Here is a 7535-nt window from a genome sequence, read left to right on the forward strand (position 1 = left end):
AACTTTAATTTAATTTTATTAGGTAGTAAATCAAGAGATCTTCGGGTCCGAAATAAATGATGTGACTTTTTTTTCGATAATATGGATATCTCCAATAGACTTAATAATATGTCATTGGGAAGATTGACTTAAATTTTCACTGGCCATGTAATCAATTTGGGATTGAAAATTTTAATTTATTACTTGGTAAAATTAAATTAAAGTTAAGTGAGCAAATTGATATAGTAAAAAATTTACCCTGCAAAAACAGTTAGTAACCTATTGCATAAAAAACCACATAATTGAGCAAAAATTAACGGTCATATACGAAAACAAAGAGACACACCTCCCTATTATGAAAATCAAACTCCGGGTGCAAATCCAAGCTAAAAGGAACAAGTTTTCGGACAAAAACGGCGAAAATTTTTGGGCAAAATCTCCAGCAAATCGAAGTGGTATTGCTCGTCGTCGATAGCGAGAACAAAGCCCGGAGATTGAGAGAGAGAGAGAGAGAGAGAGAAGCGGTGAAGTAGTGCTGGATGAGATGCTGACGTGGCACGGGATCATCCGAGCCTGAGGTTCGGATTCCTTCCCGTTTGACTTTAAGCGCGGCAAAAATTAAATTCCAATTTCATCCTGTGCCACGTGGATGTCAACAATTCGACGGTACGTCTCAAATGACCAAAATGCCCTTTGTAAATGTTGGAATATAACCCCTGCACAACTGGATTATTTTGAGTATTTTACTTAAAACGCCCACAAATATATATATATATATATATATATTTTTTTTATGAGACGGCATAATATACAAATGTCCGTAAACATAATATCTAACTCTAGTGAAATTAATGTTAATTAATGTCAATGGTTCAGATTGATTGAGATATTATTATAATCATTATAATTCAGTGATTCAAATTACTTTTTTACTGTAATATTATTCACAATTTTAATAACATTGATATTTTTCATGATATTACTATGCAATCAAAATGAAATATGTTTAATTCAAATTCAATGACAATCTAAGTATTTGTAAAATCTATATACGGTCAAAAAATTAACTTGAAAAAACATTTACAATAACCTTTTTCCCATAATATTGGGAAAAATAGGGTAAAATGATATTTTAAAAGAAAATAAATAAATAAGTTTCTAGCCTTTTTGTCATATATGCCAATAAATTTATTATAATTGTAGGAAAATCATTCTAAAGTTGGTATTTGACATTTAATAGCAGGGAGTAGTGCTTGTACTAATAAAGTAGAAAAAAAAAATCATCAAATTAAAATATTTGTAGAGAAGTCTTCTAGTTTTAATGAAGTTATGTACAATCAAACTACTTATTTTAATACAATTAATGAGTACCAAGAAAATTTTGGAGGAAAAACTGAAGCAAAGGTCACATGAGCATTTAAGTTTACCTTTAATTGAAAGATAGTTAATAAATAATACATAAGCGGCTTTAAAAAAAACCTTTGATTTGATAGATTGGAGAAGGTGCCAAAGATACGTCATCTAATACAAAAACTCAAATATATATTCACATTTATCCCACTGTAAATATGTATATTTATATTCAACCCATGTTTTTGATAGATTGTTTGAATTTTTGTTAAAAAAATTCACTCAAGATGATATCACAATATATATATATATATATAATTTTTTACTATAAAAATATATATGTATGTATATATATATCAATATTAATTTTTATTAATTCATTTATATTGCCAATTACAGCGAAAATTAAATTAAAGCCATGGATTCTGTCTACTTTATTAGACAATCTACATTGCTTGTGGTATAAGTTTACAATCACATCTTAATTTTTGCCAGAACTCACTTGAATTTTATGACCGTTAACCAATGCCTGCCCAAATAAGTTTTTTCATCCAATAATAAATAAGTTATAAAAAAAAAGAGTTAATAATAGTATTAATCTGTGAACACACTACCAATAATTATTCTACAAAACACATTAAAATTAAAATACCAAATATACATCTATGTTAAGTCACAACATCTCAAATTCAAATCATTATAACCAATGGCAATCAACAATAATCAATAATGATATCAGGTAGACCATCTATTTACAGTTAATCAATCTAAAATAGTAGTACATGTCTTAAATATACACACATACAATATGTAAATATTTACTAATAAATATATTATATAACTCGGGTCTGGCCAGGCCGGGCTTTTAACAATAAAAACATACCCAGCTCATTTTTAAAATAGCCTATATTTTGTCCAATGCTTGGTCATTAGATCTCGTATATTTTTTCAAACTCTCCCAATTTTCAGACGGGATAGTTTTCATGGATCATAACCTGGACCAGATAAGAGATAGGGGCAAGGCCGGAGAATTCCTATCTTGCCCTGGCCTGATATATATATATATATATATATATATATTATTGGGCTATTTCTCTAATTAGCCATATTTGTTATTTTTATTCTCCAAATGATCTTAAGAGTATTTTATTTGTCAAAATTACTCAAGCACCAGCAAATCATGGTCCCATCAGCACACATAAGTGCTGACTAGGCACTTATACTTAAAAGAATAGTGATTTTTTTGCATTTTTGACCTCCTTTCTTTTATAATTACTAAAGTAATTTATTTGTTTACCCAATTTTAAAAAAAATATTTTTTTTTCTTCTAAAATTTATTATTATTTTTTTAAAAATATGTTTAATTTTAAAACTTATATTATTATTAAAATAGCATTCATTATTTTAAAAAATAGAACTGATGTGGTTTTTTTATTTATTTGGCTTTCCATTTTATAATCATAATTTGTTTAGTATATATAGACATAAATATTTTGAATTATTATTATTTTATATAATATAAATAGATTAGTTTATAAATTATTATCAATACTTTTCATTTATTCGGCGAATTTAAACATAAAATATTATTAAAGTATTTGATTAAGATCATTCTCTAGAATGGGATAAGTGATTCCTACTAGAAACCTCGGTTGAAGTAACCTAAAGTTATCCGTTTTATATACGTCCAACTATAAAAATACTAAAAAAAAGTCAACTGGCTGTATTTTGATATCTTTTGGGTAGTGAAAAATTATGACATAATTCATACAATATGCTATAATTTAAAAAATTATATAATATTATGAGAATTATGCTATGTTGGATTGTTTACGTATTTAATTTTGGAATATGTAATTATAAAGATAATACGGATTTTTACGTCATAAAAAAATCCACTTGGAGTTAAGTATTTTTATCAGAAGTGCACGACATCCGACGTAACATCCCAATCGCCTTCGGCAACTTGTAGGCGGCTTAGTAGTGGTCCATTGGCGGTCGTCAATTTGTAAATAAAATAAATAAATAAATATATATATATTATCATGACTTACGATTTGAAGTGTATTTTTATCTTTAAAAAAATAATAAAAATAACCTACAGAGCATTATGAAGGGTCAACGAATACTGCACTTTGTAAACAAAGATCCTGGAAGTGTTTTGGTAGATAAGATGACCAGACACCAAGAAAGATAAGCTGACCAAACAACACCAAGGAAAATCTAATAGAAGCTGTGGAGAAGGTGGGGGGTTCTTCTGCAACTCCCTTCCATGAACTTTCAGTTTGGGCATCTAGATAAATCCTAAAAATTGACTTTCATTGGATTTTCTTTATAGATAATTTAATAAAAATTTAGGGGCCCATTTACATGAACAATGATAGTGATACTGGACAAATATAATATAAGCGACGGGATAAAAAGTAGGAAAGCGATATGTAATATCTTATCTTACGTTTGATGCAAGCACCGGACAAATCATCGGATAAAGATTTATTATCCTATTTTACTTGTGAAGTGGACTAGATAATGACATATAAATGATTTGTAAATAAACAAAATTACCTTTTATAATATAATTATATATTATTTTTTAAAATAAACTTTAATCCCTTAATGATTTTAAGGTTTCTATTAAATTATTAAAAACCTATAAATAATGCCCACAAATATATAGATCATAATATCAGCCACCTGTAAAAATAATACTTCATACCTATTTTCTTGAAGAAAATCACGCACAAAGAAAAATAACCAAAAATCCATAAATATAGCAAATTAAATACATCACATCGAAATCAATTAAAAAAAATCATCCAATTAGAAAAACTAAGACATGATAACAAATGATATTTGAGATAAAAACCTGCTCACAGCACAAAATCTAGGGCGAAAAACTCTTCAACCACTTCCGCATGTGAGAAAACCCTACTTCGTGAAATTAACGCTACATTTAGTTGTTGATAAAGCTTTTTGTCCCAAACATCAAAAGCATGGAAAGAATGCATCATAATCAAACCCTAAAATGAGTTTAATAAACCATAAATAGGGTAAACATTATCATGTCTACCAAATGGGCCCTTATAGTATATCTAATCACTAGTCCGGACCTTAGAGGAAAGAGAATTAGATAATCATCCCCTTCTTCCACATGATTTTTTTCATTTGATTTTTAATATTAATGAAACTTTCTAATTATGCTTTTTGTGTATAGCTAAGGATTAGATCCCTTTATATACGGTCACTATCCGATATGATGCTTATAAAAACATGTGACAATAGCCACCATCAAACTACTAATTTTAGCAAAATAAAAATTAAAAAATAAAAAATAAAATAAAATAAAATAATAACAATAATAATAAATCCTGTTTACATGCATATCCTTATTAACATAAGTTGAACTTTTTTCCGATAAAATAAAAACTATTATTTTTCCACAACATATCCAATATCATAGATAATATATACCCATGAGGGCAAAATCTGTTGTCTTTCTTTTTTGGAAAATACTATAATTATTTTATTAAGCCATATTTTGACAAAATTTAGTGGAAAAATATGAAAGTCAATGGGATTATATATATATATATATATATATATATATATATATATATATATATATATATATATATATATATATATATATATATATTGCTTGTTCCAAAAAGTGGGGTAAGCAAACAAATGTGGATGTGGTGAGTGTGTGCAAGCAAAAGAGAAACCTTAAATAAAAACTAGTTGAAATCTTAACACAGACATAATTTAAAAATAAATAAATAAAATTAAAAGTAAAATTAAAAAATTATGGAATTTTATGAGGGCATAAATGTATATTTCCCTTAAAAATTCAAACTATGATGGTAATAATAAATAATTATTATTATTATATTATAATTATTAGTTACCATTAAACCAGCTGGTTCAATTTAGGGCCAATAAATATAATAAAAAAACTAGGGAGAAGAAATATAACAAATAATAATAATAAATATTTAAGAGTGGAAAAACTAGGAGAAGAAAAAGAGTAATAAATATAAGAAAATAAGAAAAATAATAAATATTTAAGAAGAATAACAAATAATAATAATAATAATAATAATAATAATAATAATAATAATAATAATAATAAGAAGAAGAAGAAGAAGAAGAAGAAGAAGAAGAAGAAGAAGAAGAAGAAGAAAGAGAACAATAAATATAATAAAAAATAAGAAAAAAATTATGTATTAAGTAATTAATTATAAAAATAAAAATAAGAATAATAATAAATGAAGAAGAAGAAGAAATATAACAAAAAAATGAAAAAATAATAAATAATTAATTAATTAATTAATTACAAAAAGCAAAAGAAAAAGAACAAGAAAAGAAGAATAAATATAGTTAAAAATAAGAAAAACATAATAGTAATAATAATAATATTATTAAATAAGTAATTAATTATAAGAAGCAGAAGTAGAAGAAAAAGAAAAACAAGAATAAATATAGTAAAATATAATAATAATAATAATAATAATAATAATAATAATAATAATAATAATAATAATAATAATAAGAAGAAGAAGAAGAAGAAAAGATAACAAGATAAGTCCATAGAGTTTATGCTACAACCTATTGCATAAGAAACTATATGATAAATAAGAAAAAATAAATAATAATAATAATAAGAAGAAGAAGAAGAATATAAAAAACAATAAGAAGAAGAAGAAAACTCAAATATATGTACGCCGTTCTTATTGCCAATTTTTGTATATATACATACATATATATTTTTATAGTAAAAAATTTTATATATATATATATATATATATTGTGATATCATCTTGAGTGAATTTTTTTAACAAAAATTCAAACTCTCACCATTTCATACACAATGAGAGAGTTATGTTAGTATTGTTGCTCACTCGAATTGAGTAATTTTAGTATGATAAATCTATAATTTTTAATATATGGTTTTGCTATCATATTTATATTAAAAATTAAAATTTTAGAAACTATACGGATGATAGAATAGTTATCAATTAAGAAGAATGGGTTGAATATAAATATACATATTTACAGTGGGATAAATGTGAATATATATTTGAGTTTTTGTATTAGATGACGTATCTTTGGCACCTTCTCCAATCTATCAAATCAAAGGTTTTTTTTAAAGCCGCTTATGTATTATTTATTAACTATCTTTGGCACCTTCTGTTCAAACATTGTTTTTTTAAAGATGCAACAATTTTTCTGCTATTCTTGAGCATAAACTCTATGGACTCAGGAGGGACACCGGAAGAGCCATGGAGAAAGAACTTTTCAAAGGAAGATAGGGAGGAACTGGTGTGAACAAAGATCCCCGAATCAGTTCTTCCGCGAAGTGTCTGGAGCTTTCGGAGAAGACAGTCAGAGTAGAGATTACAGGTACTTCTGTTCAAACATTGAAGTTTACATATATTCTTGGCAGGAAGCCATGAGAGGGATCTCCAAAAAGACAATCTTGATTGAGTTCAATTGGACCATGAGGGCTGGAGAACAAGTTGATCATGTTCAACTTCAGTTGGAGGCTTTGAAGACATGGTGTTTGCTTCTGCTTTGCTAATGAATATTAACGTAGCAATGTTGTGTTTATATTAATTATATGTGTTTATATATATATATATATATATATATGCGTGCATGGAGAGTTTTGTGAATAATAATAATAATAATAATAATAATAATAATAATAATAATAATATAAAAAACATATTAAAATAATAATTATAATAAATAAATAAATAACAAGAAGAAAAAAACTAAAAAAAATAATAATATATAAATAATAATAAAAAGCAGAATAAAAAGAAGAAAAAGAAAAAGAAAAAGAAGAACAATTATAACACAAAATAAGAAAAATAATTTATTTATTTTTTTTTTTATTATATTTCCTCTTCTTCCACTTTTTCAAATTTTTTATTATATTTATTCCACTTCTTCTACTTCTTTTTCTGCTTCTTGTTATTATTGTTTATTTATTATTTTTATTATTGTTGTTATTATGATTATTATTGTTTTTTATTATATTGCTTCTTTTTCTTCTTCTTCTTCTTATTATTATATTTATTATTATTATTATTATTATTATTATTATTATTATTATTGTTATTATTTTATTCTTTTCTTTTTCTTCTTCTGCTTCCTATTATTATTATTATTATTATTATTATTATTATTATTATTGTTTT

Source organism: Dioscorea cayenensis, chromosome 1 (assembly GCF_009730915.1).
Source record: "Dioscorea cayenensis subsp. rotundata cultivar TDr96_F1 chromosome 1, TDr96_F1_v2_PseudoChromosome.rev07_lg8_w22 25.fasta, whole genome shotgun sequence".
Classification (NCBI taxonomy): Eukaryota; Viridiplantae; Streptophyta; class Magnoliopsida; order Dioscoreales; family Dioscoreaceae; genus Dioscorea; species Dioscorea cayenensis.